Raw genomic sequence first — 25032 nt, forward strand, 5'->3', positions numbered from 1 at the left:
CCAGAGCTGGGCCTCTGTGCCCGTCCCACGCGGCTCCGGGGTTGAAAACCGGCTGTCTCGGGGCTGTTTCTAGCTGCGCGTGCCCAGAGAGGAACCCAGGCCCTTGGGGGCGGGCTGTACCTGTTGGAATTGGAGCCGTTCAGCTTTGTTGCCCAGAGCTGGGCCTCTGTGCCCGTCCCACGTGGCTCAGGGGTTGAAAACCGGCTGTCTCGGGGCTGTTTCTAGCTGCGCGTGCCCAGAGAGGAACCCAGGCCCTTGGGGGCGGGCTATACCTGTTGGAATTGGAGCCGTTCAGCTTTGTTGCCCAGAGCTGGGCCTCTGTGCCCGTCCCACGCGGCTCAGGGGTTGAAAACCGGCTGTCTCGGGGCTGTTTCTAGCTGCGCGTGCCCAGAGAGGAACCCAGGCCCTTGGGGGCGGGCTGTACCTGTTGGAATTGGAGCCGTTCAGCTTTGTTGCCCAGAGCTGGGCCTCTGTGCCCGTCCCACGCGGCTCAGGGGTTGAAAACCGGCTGTCTCGGGGCTGTTTCTAGCTGCGCGTGCCCAGAGAGGAACCCAGGCCCTTGGGGGCGGGCTGTACCTGTTGGAATTGGAGCCGTTCAGCTTTGTTGCCCAGAGCTGGGCCTCTGTGCCCGTCCCACGCGGCTCAGGGGTTGAAAACCGGCTGTCTCGGGGCTGTTTCTAGCTGCGCGTGCCCAGAGAGGAACCCAGGCCCTTGGGGGCGGGCTGTACCTGTTGGAATTGGAGCCGTTCAGCTTTGTTGCCCAGAGCTGGGCCTCTGTGCCCGTCCCACGCGGCTCAGGGGTTGAAAACCGGCTGTCTCGGGGCTGTTTCTAGCTGCGCGTGCCCAGAGAGGAACCCAGGCCCTTGGGGGCGGGCTGTACCTGTTGGAATTGGAGCCGTTCAGCTTTGTTGCCCAGAGCTGGGCCTCTGTGCCCGTCCCACGCGGCTCAGGGGTTGAAAACCGGCTCTCTCGGGGCTGTTTCTAGCTGCGCGTGCCCAGAGAGGAACCCAGGCCCTTGGGGGCGGGCTGTACCTGTTGGAATTGGAGCCGTTCAGCTTTGTTGCCCAGAGCTGGGCCTCTGTGCCCGTCCCACGCGGCTCAGGGGTTGAAAACCGGCTGTCTCGGGGCTGTTTCTAGCTGCGCGTGCCCAGAGAGGAACCCAGGCCCTTGGGGGCGGGCTGTACCTGTTGGAATTGGAGCCGTTCAGCTTTGTTGCCCAGAGCTGGGCCTCTGTGCCCGTCCCACGCGGCTCAGGGGTTGAAAACCGACTGTCTCGGGGCTGTTTCTAGCTGCGCGTGCCCAGAGAGGAACCCAGGCCCTTGGGGGCGGGCTGTACCTGTTGGAATTGGAGCCGTTCAGCTTTGTTGCCCAGAGCTGGGCCTCTGTGCCCGTCCCACGCGGCTCAGGGGTTGAAAACCGGCTGTCTCGGGGCTGTTTCTAGCTGCGCGTGCCCAGAGAGGAACCCAGGCCCTTGGGGGCGGGCTGTACCTGTTGGAATTGGAGCCGTTCAGCTTTGTTGCCCAGAGCTGGGCCTCTGTGCCCGTCCCACGCGGCTCAGGGGTTGAAAACCGGCTGTCTCGGGGCTGTTTCTAGCTGCGCGTGCCCAGAGAGGAACCCAGGCCCTTGGGGGCGGGCTGTACCTGTTGGAATTGGAGCCGTTCAGCTTTGTTGCCCAGAGCTGGGCCTCTGTGCCCGTCCCACGCGGCTCAGGGGTTGAAAACCGGCTGTCTCGGGGCTGTTTCTAGCTGCGCGTGCCCAGAGAGGAACCCAGGCCCTTGGGGGCGGGCTGTACCTGTTGGAATTGGAGCCGTTCAGCTTTGTTGCCCAGAGCTGGGCCTCTGTGCCCGTCCCACGCGGCTCCGGGGTTGAAAACCGGCTGTCTCGGGGCTGTTTCTAGCTGCGCGTGCCCAGAGAGGAACCCAGGCCCTTGGGGGCGGGCTGTACCTGTTGGAATTGGAGCCGTTCAGCTTTGTTGCCCAGAGCTGGGCCTCTGTGCCCGTCCCACGTGGCTCAGGGGTTGAAAACCGGCTGTCTCGGGGCTGTTTCTAGCTGCGCGTGCCCAGAGAGGAACCCAGGCCCTTGGGGGCGGGCTATACCTGTTGGAATTGGAGCCGTTCAGCTTTGTTGCCCAGAGCTGGGCCTCTGTGCCCGTCCCACGCGGCTCAGGGGTTGAAAACCGGCTGTCTCGGGGCTGTTTCTAGCTGCGCGTGCCCAGAGAGGAACCCAGGCCCTTGGGGGCGGGCTATACCTGTTGGAATTGGAGCCGTTCAGCTTTGTTGCCCAGAGCTGGGCCTCTGTGCCCGTCCCACGCGGCTCAGGGGTTGAAAACCGGCTGTCTCGGGGCTGTTTCTAGCTGCGCGTGCCCAGAGAGGAACCCAGGCCCTTGGGGGCGGGCTGTACCTGCTGGAATTGGAGCCGTTCAGCTTTGTTGCCCAGAGCTGGGCCTCTGTGCCCGTCCCACGCGGCTCCGGGGTTGAAAACCGGCTGTCTCGGGGCTGTTTCTAGCTGCGCGTGCCCAGAGAGGAACCCAGGCCCTTGGGGGCGGGCTGTACCTGTTGGAATTGGAGCCGTTCAGCTTTGTTGCCCAGAGCTGGGCCTCTGTGCCCGTCCCACGCGGCTCAGGGGTTGAAAACCGGCTGTCTCGGGGCTGTTTCTAGCTGCGCGTGCCCAGAGAGGAACCCAGGCCCTTGGGGGCGGGCTATACCTGTTGGAATTGGAGCCGTTCAGCTTTGTTGCCCAGAGCTGGGCCTCTGTGCCCGTCCCACGCGGCTCAGGGGTTGAAAACCGGCTGTCTCGGGGCTGTTTCTAGCTGCGCGTGCCCAGAGAGGAACCCAGGCCCTTGGGGGCGGGCTGTACCTGTTGGAATTGGAGCCGTTCAGCTTTGTTGCCCAGAGCTGGGCCTCTGTGCCCGTCCCACGTGGCTCAGGGGTTGAAAACCGGCTGTCTCGGGGCTGTTTCTAGCTGCGCGTGCCCAGAGAGGAACCCAGGCCCTTGGGGGCGGGCTATACCTGTTGGAATTGGAGCCGTTCAGCTTTGTTGCCCAGAGCTGGGCCTCTGTGCCCGTCCCACCCACTTTCCGCATTCTTAGGAATGCATAGAAAATTCTCATTTCCAGCGTGAGACTTTTAGCTAAGAAAATACATGAATGATTTCAAGTCATTATAAGTTTGAAGGCTTCTTAAATACTGTTTTTCTATTTTTTATGTACAGTTATTTTTATCAACTTGAAGTCAGGAAAAATAATATTTACATTCTTCAGCTGCATTAATCTGATATACTTATAATCTACATACAAAGGATTTCTAAGAGATAGGTTCTAAGAAGCCTGTTTATTTTTTATTTTTGATAAACTAAACTTCTTAAAAATTAGGGTCTTTAAAAATTATAGCTATTTTATTAAAAAGAAATCAAACCAGAAATTTTTAGCATAATGTCTGAAGATTCATGACAAATTGTTAAATTTGACAGACTGCTTACCTTAATGTATCACCAGTCTACCCAAGATCTAGGGGCAAAGGCTAATAGGAGGATGTAGTTCTAGTTTTTACCATGGATAGTAATAGACACTCATCTTAGAATGCAATACAAAGGATCACCCAAAACTTTGCACATGAAGAACAGAGAAAAAGGATTAGCAAAAGAAAGGCTCTGTCTTTTGGTTTTGGTTTTGGTTTTCACATGTACCCAGAGGTGGTCATTGGCTACTCCCCATTCAGTGCTTGGGATCACCATCCACCTCTACCCCAATGGTGCATAGGGAACATGTGATGCTTGGGGTTCTTGCATGAAAAGTAAGTTTTTAAAAAAATTTTATTGAATCACTGTGAGATAGTTACAAGCTTTCATGTTTCGGTTATAATCACACAATAATCAAACACCCATTCCTCCACCAGTGCACATTCCCCAACACCAACATCCCAATATACCCCACCTTTCCCACCCTCCCTGTATCTCCATGGCAGACATTATTCCCCATAGTCTCTCTCTACTTTTGGGCATTATGGTTTGCAATACAGACACTGAGAGGCCACATGTTTGGTCCTTTATCTACTTTCTGCACACATCTCCCATTCCGACCGATTCCTCCAGCCATCATTTTCTTTATGATTCCTTCTCTATTCCAGCTGCCTTCTCCCCTTTGCTCATGAGGCAGGCTTCCAGCTATGGAGCAATCTACCTGTCCCCTGTATCTGTGAATTACTTTTTAAACCCTTTTGAGCTACCTCTCAGGTCCAGGGTTTTAAAAAAGCTGAAAATTCACCAACACCTCAAAAGATGCGGATGTTATTAATTAGAATGAAGTGGGACAGATAGAATACTTGTCAAAACCAGGAGCAATCTTAAATTCTAGGCTGAAATGAATTTATAAAAAGCTTTAGTTGTCTAGGTTGGGCATTTAGTTTTGCAGAAAAGAAGGGAAGAGTTCGATATTGTAGCATGTAAAGAGAGTAAATTTACTGTCCATTTAGATTGGGCTAAGTCTTGTCCCTTAGGCTGAAGAACGTGAGTTTGTCTGTCTTGGTAAAAAGAATAAAGGAAAGTTTGAAGCTAAAAAGTAATATTATAATAATAGTTTTGATGATAGGAAGTTTCTTTGAAGGCTATTAACATAGTCAAGGAAAGACACACATGTTTAGTTGCTTTTTACCTCATTATAATTGTATTTCAGTGTTTGTGGAGTAGATAATGTTTAATGTTCAATAAATAAAGAAACCAATAATGGAGCTAAAGCAAATGATCTGAAGATATTAAGAAATTAGAAGGTGCTCTGAGAGTCACTAAACCTACTGTTTCTAATAAAGATGATCTCTTTTAGCTCTTTGCCAAAACAGAAAAAAAAACATAACCTAATACAGAACAACTTGGCCAACTCACTTTCAAAAATGTAACATCAATTATTATATAATATTTCCCCTACTATCATGAATTTGGTGATTTTAATAATTATAAAATGAACAAATTCACCTCTTATTATTCTTATTGTTACATACACTTGCAGATTGTGAAAATTCAAGTGGATGTAACAGTACGATTAATTTTCACTGCTTTCTGGTGAATTTATGAAGAGCATTCCCAGGTGCATTGTTCAGTTTTTTTTTCCTTTTTCGGTCACACTTGGTGATGCACGGGGTTTACTCCTGGCTCTACACTCAGGAATTACTCCTGGCGGTGCTCAGGGGACCATATGGGATTCTGGGAATCCAATCCAGGTTTGTTGCATCCAAGGCAAACACCCTACCCGCTGTGCAACTGCTCCACCCCCGTTGTTCACAGATTTTAGAATTTTTTTTTCTTTTTAAACAAATACTTCTGAGGAAATAAAGTTTTTTTTAATATTTCATCAAGTCCAATTCTCTAGTTGTAGGAGAGGAAACTTGATAGTATATGTTTTAGAAGTATCTTGAAAATTCCAGACAACATATTGAAATATAGAATAACCCAGTTTTTGAAGCTCAGCTCATTGACTGATTTTCATGGTACTTAATGCTCTGACTTTGAAATGAGGTTTAAAAAAATGGGCTTGAGTATCAGCCCTGCTATTCCTAGCTGGGACTTTGAAGAAGTTCTTTAGTATTACTATCCTCCTTTGTAAAACAGTGTTGCTTGTACTTCATCAAAGGGCTCTTTTGAGGAGTAAAAATACTGTAATCCATGTGAATTATAAATGCCTTTGACTAATGTTTCACATATAGTGGGTTCTCCATAACGAACAATACCTCAGGTATTGTAACCACCTGTTTACAAACCGTAGGATTAGACTTAAAAGTAACTTCAGTAATCATTTAAGCAGTCACTTGACTTTAAAATAGAAAACTCTTAACATCTGAACAGAAAGTATTTGTCCAAGATCACAAAGCACATCCATCACCACTAAGATGGTAACCCAGATCATTTAGATTCTGCTCTGGTATCTTTGAGCTTAAAGCACACCGACTTCAGTTTTGTGACAGATACCCATAAACCATGAGTTGTTTTACAGAGAGAGGCAGTGGGTCTGGCTGGCAGAAAAAAAAAAAATTATGTGTAGCTGAAACTCAAGCAGTTTGGCTGTGCCCAGGGGAATGGGCGGAAAAAATAAGATTGAACCTCTTCCTCTGGCAGGAGTTGAAGAATCAAGCACAGTGAAAACACACCACTCTCTTTCACCTTTGGATTCTTTGGGATTTACAAATCTCTCCACCTAGGAAGCCGACTTCTTTGAAAGACAGGTAGTGTGAGACACATGCCCTGAACTCCGGAGTGAAGAGCAGCTGTAACAGCTGTTTGAGCCTCAGCCCTGCCGCCTCGCATTCACTTCATCTCCAGACTGACAGCGCGGGCAGAGCCAGTCTGGGCCCTGATCTACGGGCAAGGAAAAACAACCGCTTCATCAGGAAAAACTCTGCCACTGACACACAGGCAGCGGCTGTTGCTGACAATGAAAAAGAGCCATGATATTGGCAGAGGAGTTCATATTTATCATAAATAATTGCAAAAAGAAAAAAATTAATAGTGCCTGAGTCATCTTTTGGAGAGGAGAAAATTACCTTTCAGCATTGAGTCATTTTCAACAGAGAAGGTCTTAGATTTCTTTCAACGTGAGAAACACACACATAGCACCCCCCCCACCCCCCACACACGGTATTTTAAGTGGAAGATGTATAATTGTAATTCAATCAACCTTTATTTTCTGTCGATTTCTCTACATGTGGCTAAAACATGCCTCCTCTGTAACTTCTGACTGCATCTTTCTTGCATATTGGTCTATGGAATCAGATCATTCTAAGATTCCTTTCTTTCTGTGTAGTATTGTAATGCTGAACTCACTTGTTTAATGCTTCATTTCACTTATGTATCTAATTTCATTTCTTGATAATAATTTACTAGCTTTTAATAGATAGGGTTTCCACCTGACCCAGAATAGGCTTCAAGAAAATATTTAATGAATCCAGGCAATTTTCTAGAACTGTTAAGAACTATTTATTCCCTTATTAGATTGAGAAAATATTAGTTATTTATAAAGATTGAGAGAGATAAATGCGAATAGAATAATACTTTACACAAGAATATTTTGCAGCTTTTGAAACCATTCTGTACATCACATTTTATGTAACCCTCACAAACCTCCATGAAGTTAATATTTTCTCATTTTCCCCCTGCAATTCTACTTTACAGAAAAAGAATGGAATTTGCCAAGAATATATAACTTTAAGTACTAAATCAACACTAAGTCTTTTGATTTCAAGTCCAAACCTCAAGCTGGTCTGCATCTTCTTCTTGATGAAGGAATAGTGTCACGCAATCAAATGTTTACTTCTAAGGAAGCAGTAGTATCATTGCATTTATCTATTTTAGTGACTCACTTCAAAGAAATAATCAATGAAAACCAAAGATAAAAATAAATGATCAGGCAAGCATATACACCATGCAGCAAAAAATTAAACATACTCCAGAATCCAAAGAGGGTATTTAGATAAGACTGCTATTTGGGATGAACATAGGAAATGAGATTGAAAAGGCATCATTGAATAGAAGGAAACTTGTAATAGTTTATATACGAAATAGAGAAAAAGTGAGGATTGTCTAGGTTGGCACATGAGTACAAAAATAATGTGTTATATTATTCCTTTCATTTTTTATTATGGTTTATTTTATCAATGCTTCCTTAAGATAACACATGATAAGTAATTTTGCATACTGGGTTTTTTTTGTTTTTTGGGTTTTGTTTGTTTTTGCTCTCTACCACCTTTACTAAGAGCTCTGGACAAGCCAGTCCTAACCTGTTTTACATCCTAAAAGCTGAGTGTCTTGAATGGTTATTCTTGCTTCCTTTGTGTGTAGACTTATAGAGGTCTTTGGAGTGTAATGCTTAAGATTTCTAGAGGATTAAAAAAAAACACTGAAAAATCATTATCATGAGGGATTATGCAGATGAAGGATGGAACATTTGTTTTATAATTTGGCTAATTTTCTTCCTTTCTGGTGCAATTGGAATAAGATTAAGTTCTCCCACTAGCAAAAAATGATTATTGAGTAATGAATACATTTAAATTATATTGTTATTTATAATTTTCCACGTATTTTTCTTCATGAATTATCTTACACTTTTCTATGTACAGGTAAGGAAATTAGCAGATTTTCCTTTCTACTATTAGAATTTTTAGAGTGAGTGGCCTCTGATTTGTGCAGAAAAAAAGAAATTCCCCCAATGAGATTTCATTAGCAAACTCATTCAGTGAACAAAGGTAAACTCTGACCACTAGATATATGATAACTCTAAAATAGTGTGAAGTGATATTCATTTTTAGTCTTGCAAGTCTATAGCATTAGGAAGATGATCAGTTAACTGAGACTGGTATAAAAAAATAACCTAGTGTCTGGAGCGATAGTACAGTGGGTAGGGCATTTGCCTTGTATGTGGCTGACCTGGGTTTGATTCCCAGCATCCCATGTGGTCTCCTGAGCACCACCAGAAGTAATTCCTGAGTTCAAAGCCAGGAGTAACCCCTGTGCATTGCCGGGTGTGAATCAAAAAGAAAAAAAATACCCTAAGGGGTAGACTCATATAAGCAATAGTTTATTTCCTACAGTTCTTGAGTCTGGAAAACCAAAGTCCAAGTGCCAGAATAGTCAAGATCTAATGAGTACTTTTTTCTCTAGTTCGAAGCTGCCTTGCTTGAAACTTCTTCTAGAACCTTCTTGCTCTGTTCTCCCACAATAGAAATCTTGATGTGACTTCTTTTCTAAGTCAGTAACTTCATTCTTGATTAAAGTAGTTGCCCAAAGCCCTTTCTCCTAATATCACCATTTTGGGGACTGATTATTTCAACATGTGAATTTTAGCAGGACAAAAATGTTTAATCTATTGCAGTAATATTAGGAACATTTTAATATTTTTCTTTTGAGTTTTTGTTTATGATCATTTACATCTGATTTCATATAAGAATCAGATGTAGGACTTCAGGATGTTGCTCAGAAATGAAATCCATGCCTTTGATGTCTGAAGTTCCAAGATTAATTATTGATGTTGAAAAAAAATCTTTGAAAAGCAGATGTAGTTTGTTATGGTTTTATTAAACACTTGAACTACAGCTTGTAATGCATTTATTCCCTTACTACTAAGTATCTGTCTTGTTAAATTCTTAAGTATATGACTAGAACTCCTACTTGTGGTCAGGTTGGTCTGTTTTCTTATTCTTCTTACCATGCTGCACAGTAACATTGTCAGATTATGTTGGTCTGCTCATTCCTACTGTCCATCTCATCTATCCTTCCACTGGTCCATGAACATTCTCCAATTTGAAAGTTTCATATAGCTCAAACAGATAACAGTGCTAAAATCAATCAGTTCTTTCCACTCTTGTGCAAATAACATCTTGAAATTAAATTTTATAATCTTTTGTAGATAATTACTATCCTTTTTCCAGATCATATTTCTATAAGATATTTATCACTCTAAGTCATATTATCTTGAAATACTTTTCAAATAAAATTACTAAAAGGTAGCCTCTGACAAACTGAGATGAGACTGGAGACTTGATGAGGACCATATTGGATGTCTTGAAGTGGGGAGTTAATAGGAGATGCTGGATAAAAGAGGCTTTAACTAACTGAACGTACTTGAATTGGTCTTAGAAATTTCAAAAAAAAAAAAAATGCCCTACATCCACTAAAACTGATTGTCTTTCTGTTCAACGTCAACAGCATCATTAAGCAATTACTGAGAAGTGAAAATGGCTGCTTGGTCATGTCCCTGATAATTCATGCTTGAGCAGCTTAGGCTGCCTTGGATGTGCTGAATGGAGCAACTGAGAGATCGAGTACAGTTTCCTTGGAAGTGCAGACTGAGGGAAGAAGTCACAAATGTTTTAAAAGAGCACAGAGGGGCTGGAGTGGTAGTACAGTGGGTAGGGCGTTTGCCTTGCATGTGGCCGACCGGTTCAATGTCTGGCATCCCAAATGATACCCTGAGCTCTGTCAGGAGTAATTCCTGAGTGCAGAGTCAGGAGTAACCCCTGTGCATCGCCTGGTGTGATCCCAAAAAGCCAAAAAATAAAAATAAAAAAATTAAAGGGTACAGAATTGTACCCACTATCCTAGCTTTCCTATGTAATGATTAAGCCTTCATATCTAGGGAAGGATTAACAAAAGCTGTCTCAAATAAGTCACTGGCAAAAGCGTATTGTAACTGAAAGAGTTGTACAAAAAATACCTCTAGTGCATTTTATTGCATAATCTTCACATTCTGGATTTCTGGATTTTTTTGTGTTTCCCCTAGCAATATCAGTATATTTTAAAGGGAAACTTCACACAATCATTGTAACTTCTTTAAAATAAAAAAAAAATTAAATTGGCATGGCAGATATGCAAATTTTACAGTTAAAAACAATGCTCCTGGCAAAGTGAAGAAATAAATTATGAGCTTAGAGGGAAGTTGTGTAAATGACACCTGTGGACACTAGTGCTAGGAAAGAGTTGATGTCAGACTGCTTTCTTTCATTTGTTCTTATTTTATTTGTGATTTTAGGAATTGAACAAGACCCTCTGAGAAGAATTAGCTCTACCACTGAACTATATTTCTGACCCCTTTTACTCTTTCTTAACTAGAATATACAAGACTCTTCCCAATATCCCAATTCCCATAATCAAATAATAATTAAACTACCACCAGCAGCTTAATCATGATTTTATTAAGAAACTTTTATTTCTTTTATTTTATTAAAATTTATTATTTTTTTAAATTTTAATTTATTAAATTAAATTATGGGCCGGAGTGATAGCACAGTGGGTAGGGTGTTTGCCTTGCACGCAGCCAACATGGCCAACTGAGTTTGATTCCTCCGCCCCTCTTTCGGAGAGCCCAGCAAGCTACGGAGAGTATCTCGCCCACACGGCAGAGCCTGGCAAGCTACCCTTGACATACTGATATGCCAAACACAGTAACAACAAAATCTCCAATGGAGACGTTACTGGGCCCGCTCAAGCAAATCAATGAACAACGGGAGGACCGTGACCATGGCCGTGAAATTAAATTATTAAATTTCTTACTTTATTAAAGGGCTGGAGTGATAGCACAGTGGTAGGGCGTTCGCCTTACAAGCGGCCAACATGGTCGACCCAAGTTCGATTCCTCCACCCCTCTCGGAGAGCCCGGCAAGCTACCGAGAGTATTCGATATGCCAAACACAGTAACAACAAAGTCTCCAATGGAGACATTACTGGGCCCGCTCGAGCAAAATCGACGATCAACGGGAGGGCCTTTACCTTACTTTATTAAAATTTATTAAAAATAAAATAAACTTTGAACTTTGATGGTATAGATTTGAGACTACTCTAGACCAAAATGGGGAAACAGTATAAAAAGGAGATCTAAAGTTATGGAGGAAATCCAAACTGAGACAAGCGTCTGATATATCGATCCCATTATATACACTGTTATTAAAGAATTCAAAGACTGACTCAAGGAAGGCAGTGGTAGTAAGAGACCACAAGTCAGAACTTCTGGATAGATTACTACAAAATTCCACAGTATAGTTCTGATGAAATAAAAGCATGCTAATTTCTACAAACAGAAGTTAATTATTGTGTTTCATATTGTTTTACAAAAGTTATCTGTCTTGATCAAAATGGATTAAAGATCTCAACATCAGAGAGCCTGGCAAGTCACCGAGAGTATTCAGCATGCCAAACACAGTAACAGGAAATCTCACAATGGAGATGTTACTGGACCCACTCGAGCAAAATTGATGAACATTGAAGACAAAGTCGGCAAAACCCTCCACAAAATTGAGGCTAATGGTATCTTCAAAGACGACACTCCACTGACCAACCAAGTGGAAACAGAGATAAACAAATGGGGTTATCTTAAATTAACACGCTTCTGCACCTCAAAAGATACAATGGCCAGAATACAAAGACAATCTACAGAATGGAAAGGATATTTACCCAATATCCATCTGATAAGGGTTGATATGAAGGATATACAAAGCACTGGTTGAACTCTACAAGAAGAAAATATCTTTTTGTATACCCCATCAAAAAATGGAGTGATGAAGTGAACAAAAAATTTTCCAAAGAAGAAATCCGAATGGCTAAAAGGCACATGAGAAAATGTTCTGTATCACTAATCATCAGGGAGATGCAGATCAAAATGATGAGATATCATCTCACACCACAGAGACTGGCCCACATCCAAAAGAACAAAAGCAACCTGTGTTGGCATGGATGTGGCGAGAAAGGGACTCCCCTTCACTGCTGGTGGGAATGCCAGCTGGTTCAGCCCTTTTGGAAAACAGTATGGACAATTCTCAAAAAATAAGAAATTAAACTCCCATTTGACCCAGCTATACCACTCCTGGGAATATATCCCAAAGAGGCAAAAAAGGTACAGTTGAAATGACATTTGCACTTCTATGTTCATTGCTGCACTATTCACACCAGTGATTATGATTGCCACTCAGTGCTTCTTTTCCACAAAATGTGGAAAAAACCAGAGTGCCCGAGAACAGATGACTGGTTAAAGAAACTTGGTACATCTACACAGTGGAGTACTATGCAACTGTTAGAAAAGATGAAGTCATGAAATTTACATACAAGTGGTACTGCATGGAAAGTATCATGCTAAGTGAAATGAGTCAGAAAGAGATGGACAGACATAGAAAGATTGCATTCTTTTGGGGAATATAAAGTAACAAAATAGAAGACTAACACCCAAGAATAGTCGAGATAAGTACCAGGAGGTTCGCTCCATGGTTTGGAGGACAGCCGCACATGCTAGGGGAAAAGGCAGCTCAGAGAGAGAAGGGAGCACCAAATAAAGGATATTGGGAGGATCCTCCCAGGATGGGAGATGCATGCTGAAAATAGACCATAGACAGAACATGATTGCTACTCAATGCCTCTTTTGCAAACCTCAGCACCCAAAATGAGAGAGAAAACAAAATGGAATGCCCTGCCACAGGGGAGGGTGGGATACTGGGAGCACTGGAGGTGGAGAATGCACACTGGTGGAGGGATGTGTACTTAATCGTTGTATAACTGAAACCCAAGCACAATAAAATTGTAAGTCTACAACTGTACCTCATGGTGTTTCACTAATAATTTTTTTAAATTATCTTTCTTTTGACCAAAAAGACCATATCAAAAGTAAAGAAAAATACCAGTAACATCAAATCCATGTCTGCTTACTCTCTCTATCAGGGAATTGAAGTCGGGCTGGAGTGATAGCACAGCAGTTAGGGCGTTTGCCTTGCATGTGGCCAACCCGGCCGACCGGAGTTTGATTCCTCGCCCCTCTCGGATATCCTGGCAAGCTACCAAGAGTTTCTCACCTACACTGAAAAGCCTCTCAAGCTACCTTGTGATGTATTCAATGTGCCAAACACAGTAACAACAAAGTCACAATGAAGACATTACTGGGCCCACTCGAGCAGATCGATGAACAATGGAAGGACAGTGCTACAGTGCTACAACTGATATATTAAAAGTTCTATAGATATAAAATGTGCAATTTCAAGTCGGTCACACTAGAAATTATAAGAAAGAATTAAATGGATAAATAAAGTATGCCATTGTCAAGTTCAGCAATTAGCTGTAGGTTCAATGTCATCAAATAAAGAATCCATGGAATAAAATCACTAAAAATTAAGGAAAGATGTGTAAGTAATAAATGAAAAATTTAAAAGTGGATAACAAAAAAGTTACAAAGCAAAGAAAGATGGAGGTCAGAAAAAAAGACAGCTTGAACAAATCACTTAAAATCTCTTAACTTCCCCGCCTCCCCCAGATGGAACCCTGGTGACCAGAAGCCTCTACAAGCACAGCTCGAGTATGCGGGAACTAGGACTTTTTCTCAAATCTGCTGGACTACAGCTCCCAGGTAACCTCTGATTCCAGAAGTCACGCCCACAGCCCGCCCCCCCAGCGCCATTTTTACAACATACAGCCTAAGAGAAGGACCACATGGAGGGCGGGAACCACAGATCCTGGAGCAAAAAAAAAAAAAACAGGTTCCAAAAAGAGCCGAGATCAACGGCAAGTCCCAAATGGGGTAGGTACCGCATCTCGCCTCCCCCAGATGGAACCCTGGTGACCAGAAGCCTATACAAGCACAACTCGAGTATGCGGGAACTAGGACTTTTTCTCAAAACCGCGTAAGCGGCCGCGCGACATCTCTCTATATACAAAGTGATCATTCGGAAGTAAACCACCCAACCTTTCTCCCTGAAAATCAGAGTTAAGTTTGGAGCATGGCCACAGCCCCAGAAGCACAAGGACTTAATGCAGAACCTGGCAGCTTGGAGCAGAAAAGTGAATGGACTATGCGTTAATCCAGGCCATCATGTCTGTCCGGAGGGGAAAGGGTGTTGTCCCATTCGCCCTCTTCTCTCTGGAAAGAAAGATAGCGGCCGCATGGGAGCCTTGTGGACAGCAGATATGAGCCAGGGGTGTGGGGGCGACTTAAACCTCATGGGAAGGGGGGCGTTTCGGTCCACCCTTCACGCCCTACCGAGGCCAAAAGTTGCCCCCCACGAGCAGCTCTCCAGCACGGCCATGATTCCAGAACACAGAAACCAATTTCTTAACTATCTGACTTTCAGTAGAAATACTTCCAAGGTCAATAGGTAAAATAGCAGAAATCCAAAACCAACATTTAATTCTTGAACCTAGCTGTAGAAAGCAAATCACTTCACAATGCTTTCTCAGTATGTCTGATTTTGGGGGGGTAAACTCTAAATAACAGTGGTGAATCTTTTATTGAAACAACGAATCTAATCAAAGCAGATAGAGTGTTAACTAGAATTCATCTGCCTCACAGGGGCTGGGAGGGGTGGGGGGGTGGAGTTTTATTGGGGTTCTTCATGGTAAAAAATAAGTATTGGTAAAGGGAAATGTGTTTGATATTTGCATGACTGAGACCTAAACCTGAAAGCTTTGTAACCTTTCCCACAGTGATTCAATAAATAAATTAATTAATTTAAAAAAATCACTTACCTTCCCGTTAGTCGTCAATTTGCTCGAGCGGTCGCCAGTAATGTCTCCATTTGTCCCTGTCGTGTGCTAGTGTAGCCCAATGGCATCTGTTCGCTCCGGGAACATGAAGGGCCTCAAATCGATCGTTCATGATCTTGACGAAGAAGTCTGACCATCTGGTAGGTGGGCTGTCATGCGGTCTTTTGACATCCCGTGGAATCCAGTCGGTAACAGCTCTAGTCCAGCGGTCGTCTTTAAATCTCATTACGTGACCAGCCCATCTGATTTTTGACACCTGGGCAAATGAGACAGCATCCCTGATTCTTGATCATGGACAGATGTCAGAACTTCGGATTCTTTCTCTCATTTGAGTGAAATGTGATATTCCAAGCATAGCTCTTCCTATTTTTCTTTGGGAGACCTGAATAGCGTTCTCATCTTGTTTGCTTAGGGCCCAGGTCTCTGAGGCATATGTTAATGCAGGAAGAACAGTGGAATCAAAGAGATGTGCCCGGAGCCGGAGGTTCTTCATCCTCTTAGCTATTTCTTCAACGTTCTTGAAGACGTTCCAAGCCGTTCTCTTCCTCCTGCGCAGCTCGGGTGTCAGGTCATTTGTCATGTTGACTTCTTGACCTAGGTACACATAGCTGTTGCATTCTGAGATGGTCGTTCCGTTGAGAGCGAATGGGGCATCAGGAACGAGGCTGTTTCTCATAAACATTGTCTTCGTAAGATTCAGCTGTAGTCCTACCTTTCCACATTCACGGTCAAAGTCGGCCAGCATTTGTGCCGCTTGGCTGATGTTTGGTGTTATTAAAACAATGTCATCAGCAAAGCGGAGGTGGTGTAGTTGCCGACCATCTATCTTCACTCCCATTCCTTCCCATTCCAGTCGTCGCATGATGTTCTCGAGGGTGGCACTGAAGAGTTTCGGTGAAATGGTATCACCCTGCCGCACCCCTCTTTTGACATCAACGATCACTTCTTTGTAGAATGGTGAGATCCTGGTAGTGAATCCGCAATACAGCTCACAGAGGATCCTGATGTGTTGGGAACGGACATGGGAGTCTCCTGGTGGACGATTCCACAACGAAATAGACCACATCATATTCAATCGATGGTTTTGCCTGACTGATGTTGCTGTTGTCCCAAAATTTCGAATGGGATTGGACCACCGTCTCCTTCGTGCAAAATTCTACTTCACAGAGCGGGGAGAAAGGGCTGCAAAGTTCAAAAAGAGAACTCCCAGAATGACCACCAACTGGGAACTCTTTGGTACTATTGCGGCAACATGGGAAGATGCCATTGTTGACAACATTGACGAGGAATACGATCGACTGGTTCAGCACCTCCATGAATGTGCAAGGAACGCCAAGAGAGAGATAGCCACAAAAAATCGCCTATCTTCGAAAACTCTTGAGCTAATTTGCCAGCGTGGTTTGGCACATGCCTCAGGCAACCGCAAGCTAACATCCGAGCTCGCAAAGCAGTGCAGAGATGCGATCAAGGAAGACCTCAAAGAGAGAAGAGCAGAAGTACTAGTAGATGCGGCAGAAGCCGGGAAAAGTATTTGTAATGCCCGCCTGTCCTTCGCCAACTACAAGACCAAGATGACTGCCCTCCGACGTCCTGATGGATCCATCACATCCTCCAGAACGGCAATGGAGAAGATTATCCATGACTTCTACTCAAATCTCTTCGATAGCCATGTCCACTTGCCAACATACCAAATTCCACAGGATGGATATGTCGTTCCCAACGTTCTCCCAACGTTCTCTTGAACAAATAGAAAAAAAATAATAGTCTTTAATATAACCATATAAATTTTATTATGTTTAAGGAAGGAAAGAGGAAAGTGGAAGAGAGAGAAGAAAGGACGGGAAGCAAAGGAGGGAGGAAGAAGAAAGGAAAGGAAGGGAAGGAAAGGAAAGAAAGAAGGCAGGAAGGAGAGAAGAAAGAAAGAAAGAAAGGGGGAAGGGAGGAAGGAATAACTATAACTATTAATCTAATAACTAGTAATATTAATAATAATATTAATAAATATTAATCTAAGAAATTATAATATTAAATAAGGTATGAGAAATAAAAGCAAAATTTCACAAAAACTGTTTGTATACATGTACATACAAACACACGCATACACACATATATACATATAGTGATTTTATCCATAGAAATCAAGGGTACTCATATAGCCATTAAATAGTGTATAAGCAAATTATAGTAATGCTCTACAAGAGAATATACCACAGAAATATTTTTAAAAGTATGAAAGACTTGTGTATATAATGTATAGAATCCTACCAGGTGTTTGACAAAGACTACGTACAATACAATGTGATTTTCAAAAGCAAACTGATAGAAAAGGTATTTGTGCATATTTGTCGTAGGAGTTCAAGAAGCTGACTAGAAACGGTGGCAAAACATATTGTGGAATAATCAAAATATTCCATATGAAGATTGAGGTGTTGATTATACAAATGAATAAACTTGTTAAAATTCATCAAACTTAACTTCAAAATGACTTAATTTTAGTTGATGGAAATTACATAACTCAGCAAAAATAGAACCAGTGCTGTTATTTTAAAAGTATTATCTACCTATAAATCATACTACTATAATGCATCATAGTATTGTAATTCAATAGAGCTGATTTAAATATGTGTGTGGGTGAGTGAGTAAGTTGTTATTTTTCAAACTCAAAACTACCAGAATGGTGTTAGAAATCAGGGAGCTAGTTATACTGAAGTGCAGTAAAATCTGAAAACGAATATAAGAGGGTGTTCTGAGAGGACAGAAATAATCTGATTATTTGGATGTTCCGTTTGTGAAAATTCATTGAGCAGTGAATTATGAGTATTTTTTAAAATGTATATAATGTATTCACACATTCTTAAACAGAACTCTGTATCTTAGTAGTAGGATAAAAGTAAAAGAACATCTTCATGGTCTTATGTTATCAGTAGACATGCACTATCTTAATCTTTCATTTGTTGTTATTGTTGTTTGTTTCCTTATTGGATCATACCCAGAGGTCCTTAAGGTTTTGTCCTGGTTCTGTGCTCAGGACTGCTTCGCGTGGTGCTCAGGGAACCATGTGCGTTTTAGGGATCAAATAGAAGTTAGATGCCTGCAAGGCAAGCTCCTTAACCTTTTGAACTATTTATACTATCTAACTTTTAAAAGGGTCCAGTGAAGAAAGAATAGCAAATTTAGTAAGCATTATTTCTTATTATCAATCCTAAAGTGTTTCTGAGGGTCTTATTAAGAGTAAATTTATAGAAGATGAACAATCATAGACTATTTTATTCATAATTTGTTACCCCAAGTGACTAAAATAATAGCATATTTCCCTCTGCCATTAATATTAAGTGCATTAAATAGCATTATAAAACGTGGCACAAAAGTTTTCCGATAACATTAATTTCAATCCTTCAAAATGAATAAAAAGGAGGAAATGTGTCTGATATTAATTTGTCCTTTACAGTTTTGCTAATAGTTTTTTTAGTAAAGAAAGCAAGCATCACTAGCATCAGATCCTGGAATTAGTGCTTTTATTTTGATTTGTTTTTATATAAATGCCTATGTGTATAAGAGTTTTCACAAAAAATATTGTAGTTTTCCTTTGAAATAATTTTAAGGAAAATAATAAAAGACATTAAAGATAAATATGAATTAATAACAATATAGCAGTTATTATTTTGGTGCTCTGTGAGTGTTATTTGAAAGGAGTGAATAGTAGAAACTAAAGGAAGAAAACTGGAATGGATAATAGTTTCATAAATTATGTTTTAGAACACATTATATAAACCTTATCATAATAACGTCTCAGGTTTGGGTTAGAGTTTACAAGGTCTACAGCTTTATACCATGACTGGTTATTAAAATTATATATATCACGATCACGATCACGATCATCCTGTTTTTCGTCAATTTCCTCGAGCAGGCACCAGTAATGTCTCCTTCTTCCTAGCCCTGAGATTTTAAAAGAGCCATTTCAATGCTCTTTGAGGATTAGGAGAATGAGACCCATCATTGTTACTGGTATTTGGCATATTGAGTACGACACGGGAAGTTTGCCAGACTCTGCCGTGCAGGCAGGATACTTTTGGTGGCCTGCCAGGTTCTCCAAAGGAAAAAATAAGAAAATAAGATGTCGCGCAGCCACATGGCGCGCGCTTCTGGGAGCTGGGTTTTATAGTCTCCTGGTCTTGGCCGTTGATGGGACCAACCTAGTACTGGCGGCAGCTGGAGGGTATGACGCCTGGAAGATGGGGGGTCTGGGTGGAGAAGGCCCAGTCCCAATCCGAGTAGGCTTGGAAACCTCAGCCCCAGAACCTGCATGCTTGGGTTCCTCTGCCAGTTCTTTCATGCATGAGGCCCATCCGGACGTATGGAGAGTGGTCCCAGCATGGCTGTGGCTGGCTCTGGAGGTCCTCAGCTGCTGGGGCTCTGTTCATGGCGGGGGTGGGGGGGAGAGAAACTCAACCCTCCCCACTCCAAGGGGCCCCGGTGAGGACAGCCAGGCAAGGGGCAGGAGACTCTGTGCTGTTCTCCTTCGGGAGCTGGGTTTTATAATCTCTATGTCTTGGCCATTGATGGGACCAACCTAGCGCTGGCAGCAGCTGGTGGGTGGGACATATGTATGCCTACATATATAAATAATTTGTGAAATAGAATTAGTTAAGATAGAGAAGGACCACTATGACAATAATAGTTGGAAATGATCACTCTGGACAAGAACTGAGTTCTGAAAGTATATAAAGAGAAATGCATAATAACCTTTCAGTATTTATATTGCAAACCATAATGCTCAAAAGGAAAGAGAGAGAAAGAAGTGTCCTTATCTCTTGACTCGTGATTTTTTATATCTAAAATGTATCCTGCCTTAGATCTCAAAGTAAAAAAGCATTTGTGGAGGTGGAGTGTTACAGTGTGGAGAGGATCTGACTCTAGTGATGCTTACTGTGGGCTTACTATGGGCAGAATGCTTGCCTTGAACAAGGCCAACCTGAGTTTGATCATTGCTAACCCACATGGTCCACCAAAAATGATCCCTGAGTACAGAGTCAAAAGTAAGCCTTTAGCAAAACTGACTGTGGCCCCCAAACTTTTGATTTTCTATCAAAAGTTGACTGTCTAATTTCTTTCTAACTCTTACTTCCAATGTGAATTTCTTCTCTATCAAAAATGTTTTACTTGGGGCCAGAGCGATTATACAGCTGGTAAGGTGTTTGCCTTGCACATGGCTGACCTGAGTTCAATCCCAAGCATCTCATATCGTTCCCCTGCACTGCCAGGAGTATTTCTGTGTGCAGAGCCAGGAGAAACCCCTGAGCATCACTGGGTGTGACCCATCCTCCCTCCCCAAAAAGAAGAAGAATGTCTTACTTGACAACACAATATAAAACCTAAGTCTGTGTTGGAAGGTTTGGAAGGTACCCTGCCAAAGTTTTAGCATTTTCCTCTGGGAAGCTCATTCCAGAAAACATTTTTTTAATTAATTTTATTACTGAAACACCATGAGGTACAGTTGTAGACTTACAAATTTTAGTGCTTGGGTTTCGATTATACAATGATCAAATACCCATCCCTCCACCAGTGCCCATTTTCCACCACCATGGATCCCAGTATCCCTCCTACCCCCATCTTCCCCATCCCACCCTGCCTCTGTGGCAGGGCATTCCCTTTTGTTCTCTCTATCCTTTTGGGTGTTGTGGTATGCAAAAGAGGCATTGAGTGGCAATGATGTTTGGTCCATAGTCTACTTTCAACATGCATCTCCCATCCTGCGAGGATCCTCTAAACACCCTTTATTTGGTGGTACCTTCTCTATCTGAGCTGCCCTTTCCTGTAGAATGCCCGGCTGGCCTCTAAGCCATGGAGTAATCCTCCTGGTGCTGATCTCAGCTATTCTTGGGTATTAATCTCCTATTTTGTTACTTTATGTCCCCCAGATGAATGCAATCTTTCTGTGTCTTCCCGCTCTTTCTGACTCATTTCGCTTAACATGATACTTTCCATGTAGTACCACTTGTATATAAATTTCATGACTTCATCTTTTCTAACAGCTACATAGTACTCCATTGTGTAGATGTACCAAACTTTCTTTAACCAGTCATCTGTTCTTGGGCATTCAGGTTTTTTTCCAGATTCTGGCTATTGTAAAGAGTGCTCCAATGAACAAACAAGTGCAGATGTCACTTCAACTATACATTTTTGCCTCTCTGGGATATGTTCCCAGGAGTGGTATTGCTGGGTCAAATGGGAGCTCAATTTCTAATTTTTGGAGAATCGTCCATAATGTTTTCCAAAAGGGCTGAACCAGTGGACATTCCCACCAACAGTGAAGGTGTGTCCCTTTCTCGCCACATCTGTTCCAGCATTGGTTGCTTTTGTTCTTTTGGATGTGGGACAGTCTCTGAGGTGTGAGATGGTATCTTATTGTGGTTTTGATCTGCATCTCCCTGATGATTAATGATGTAAAGCATTTTCTCATGTGCTTTTTTTGCCATTCGGATTTCTTCTTTGAGAAAGTTTCTGTTCATTTCATTGCCCCATTTTTTAATGGAGTTGGATGTTTTCTTCTTGTGGAGTTCAACCAATACCTTGTATATCCTTGTTATCAACCCCTTGTCGGATGTCGGCAAATATCCTTTCCCATTCTGTAGACTTTGTATTTTGGTCCCCGTTTCTTTTGAGGTGCAGAAGCTTCTTAGTTTAAGATAGTCCCATTTATCTATCTCTGTTTTCACTTTCTCAGCCAGTGGCGTGACATCTTTGAAGATACTATTAGCTTCAATGTCATGGAGGATTTTGCCAACTTTGTCTTCAATGTACCTTATGGATTTCGGTCTGATGTTGAGGTCTTTAATTCATTTTGATCTTACTTTTGTACATGGTGTTAGGCAGAGTTCTGAGCCCATTTTTTTGCATGTAGCTGTCCAGCACAATTTGTTTTGCCAGCACAATTTGTTAAAGAGGCTTTCCTTACTCCACTTCACATTTCTTGCTCCTTTATCAAAGATTAAATGATCCTATGAGTGAGAGGAGATGTCAGTATATTCAACCCTGTTCCATTGGTCTGCAGCTCTGCCTTTGTTCCAGTACCATGCTGTTTTAATTATTACTGCTTTGTATTAGAGTTTTAAGCTAGGGAGGTTGATTCCTCCCATTTTCTTTTTCCCAAGAATTGCTTTAGCTATTCGTGGGGGGCTTATTGTTCCATATGAATTTCAGGAGTGTTTGCTCCATTTCTTTGAAGAATGTCATGGGTATTGCATTGAATTTGTACAATGCTTTGGGAAGTATTGCCATTTTTTTTTCTATTTTTTATCATTTTTTTATTAGTGAAACACCATGAAGTATACTTATAGACTTATAAATTTTTGTGCTTGGGTTTCAGTTATACAATGATCAAGTACCCATCCCTCCACCAGTGCCCATCCTCCCCCACCACGGGTCCTAGCATCCCTCCCACCCCCCATCCCCCCCCCCATCCCACCCTGCCGCTGTGGCAGGGCATTCCTCCCTGTTCTCTCTCTTCTTTTGGGTACTGTGTTTTGCCAGAGAGGCATTGAGTGGCAGTCATGTTTGGTCTATAGACCACTTTTAGCATGTCTCTCCCACCCTGGGAGGGTCTTCACAACACCCTTTATTTGGTGCTCTCTTCTCTATCTGAGCTTCCTTCTCACCTAGCACATGTGGCTGGCCTTCAAGTCATGGAGCAAAATTCCTGGTACTAATATGAGCCCTTCCTGGGTGTTAGTCTCCCGTTTTGTTGCTTTATGTTCCCCAGATGAATGCAATCTTTCTGTGTCTATCCCGCTCTTTCTGACTCATTTTGCTTAACATGATACTTTCCATGTAGTACCACTTGTATGTAAATTTCATAACTTCATCTTTTCTAACAGCTACATAGTACTCCATTGTGTAAATGTACCAAAGCTTCTTTAACCAGTCATCTGTTCTCGGGCACTCAGGTTTTTTCCAGATTCTGGCTATTGTAAAGAGTGCTGCAATGAACAAACAATTGCAGATGTCACTTCGACTATACATTTTTGCCTCTCTGGGATATATTCCCAGGAGTGCTATAGCTGGGTCAAATGGGAGATCGAATTCTAATTTTTTGAGAATCGTCCATACTGTTTTCCAAAAGGGTTGGACCAGCCTGCATTCCCACCAGCAGTGAAGGAGGGTCCCTTTCTCGCCACATCCGCGCCAGCACCTGTTGCTTTTGTTCTTGTGGATGTGGGCCAGTCTCTGTGGTGTGAAATGATATCTCATTGTTGTTTTGATCTGCATCTCTCTGATGATTAGTGATGTAGAGCATTTTCTCATGTGCCTTTTTGCCATTCGGATTTCTTCTTTGCGAAAGTTTCTGTTCATTTCCTCGCCCCATTTTTTGATGGGGTTGGGTGATTTCTTCTTGTGTAGTTTAACCAGTACCTTGTATATCCTTGAAATCAACCCCTTGTCGGATGTGTATTTGGTGAATATTCTTTCCCATTCTGTAGGCTGTGTAAGTATTGCCATTTTGACAATGTTAATTCTCCAGACCCATGAGCAGGAGATATCTTTCCATTTTCTCATCTCCTCTTTTATTTCTTGAAGTAGCAGAAAACATTTTTCTTCATCCACGAGAAGTTGATATTTTATTTTAATTAAAATAATACATATATACATATTAATCACAAGACATATCCGTGAATGTGATATAATATGCTACTCCCAAACATGCCACTTTTAACATAAGTATTATTTTGAACTGAAGTCAGTTGAGAAAAACATTTACAAGAACAAACTTTCTATATCCCACTCCTCTCAGCCTGAAAACAGGGACTCTAATTCCCTTTGTGAGGTGTCCCAAAGTCTCCACTTACCAGTGAAGGGAGAACTGAATTTTATCACTACAGATAATGCCGAGAGAAGCCTGCATAGACACAATCCGACTTTACAACCCTTGTGCTGGAGCAATAGCACAGAGGGTAGGGTGTTTGCCTTGCATGTGGCCACTGGGGTTCAATTCCTCCTGATTTCTCTCTCAGGAATGCCCAGCAAGCTACTAAGAGTATCCCACCTGCACAGCAGAGCCTGGCAAGTTCCCTGTGGTGTATTCTATATGCCAAAAACAGTAACAAGAAGTCTCACAATGGAGATGTTACTGGTGCCCGCTCAAGCAAATCGATGAACAATGGGAGGACAGTTCTCCAATACTACCTTCCATAAGCATCTCCAACCATCCTCCAGATCTTCTGACACCTAAAAACTGAGTTCTTTCCTTTATCATCTGGATAAAAGTATTGGTCTTTGTTCAAATTCTATGCCCCTGAATCTCTGATTTTGCTCTCCCCTTCACTGTTTTTTTCTGAGAAAACTCTAAAACAGAAGCTAATTCTCTTTTTAGTTTTTTTGTCAGTTTTACTGGCAGATTTCAGACTGCACCTTCAGGCTAGAGAAAAAAATTGTTATTCCCTTGTTGCCTTATCTGCTTTTGTGAAATCTAAGTGTCATTTAGTTTCTTGCTTTAATTTTTCCCCCTATTAATCAGGATAAAAGGATATTCTAAGTCAAAGACTGTCGTTTCTAAACACTGCGGGGTCCTGGAGTTTGGTGACCCTTCTAAAGGAGACTAAAGATTTTGTAGTCCAAAGCGACTGGCCATGGGAAGGAGAGGGAAAAAACTAATGCTTTTAGCTTGGACTCCCTGACACTAACTGCAGAGACACAGGGACGTGCTTTAATCAATAAAGAAAGTATATTTTACTTTGAAGATAGCAGCTCTACAATAATATGGTGCTAAAGGTGACAGTCTATCTTGCTTGGTCTTTTTCTGAACGTAATAGCACTGGGAGGATGACCATTTAACTCTTTTGATATTTATTTAAGCAGTAAATTGAAACATGAGTGCCCTGACTTCCTGAAAACTTTAAATTGGCCTGCTAGTGATGCTATAAGCAAAATAGAATGAATAAAAGCCAGAAAACTGAGTCATCCTGCAGAGAAAGCTTTCAGATACAGCGTAGTTGCCTTTATTTTCCACTCAGGGTTATGCTGTTGGAAGAAAAACAGATGAATGAA

The sequence above is a fragment of the Sorex fumeus genome, unplaced genomic scaffold (assembly GCF_029834395.1).
Source record: "Sorex fumeus unplaced genomic scaffold, SorFum_2.1 ptg000048l, whole genome shotgun sequence".
NCBI classification, from domain to species: Eukaryota; Metazoa; Chordata; class Mammalia; order Eulipotyphla; family Soricidae; genus Sorex; species Sorex fumeus.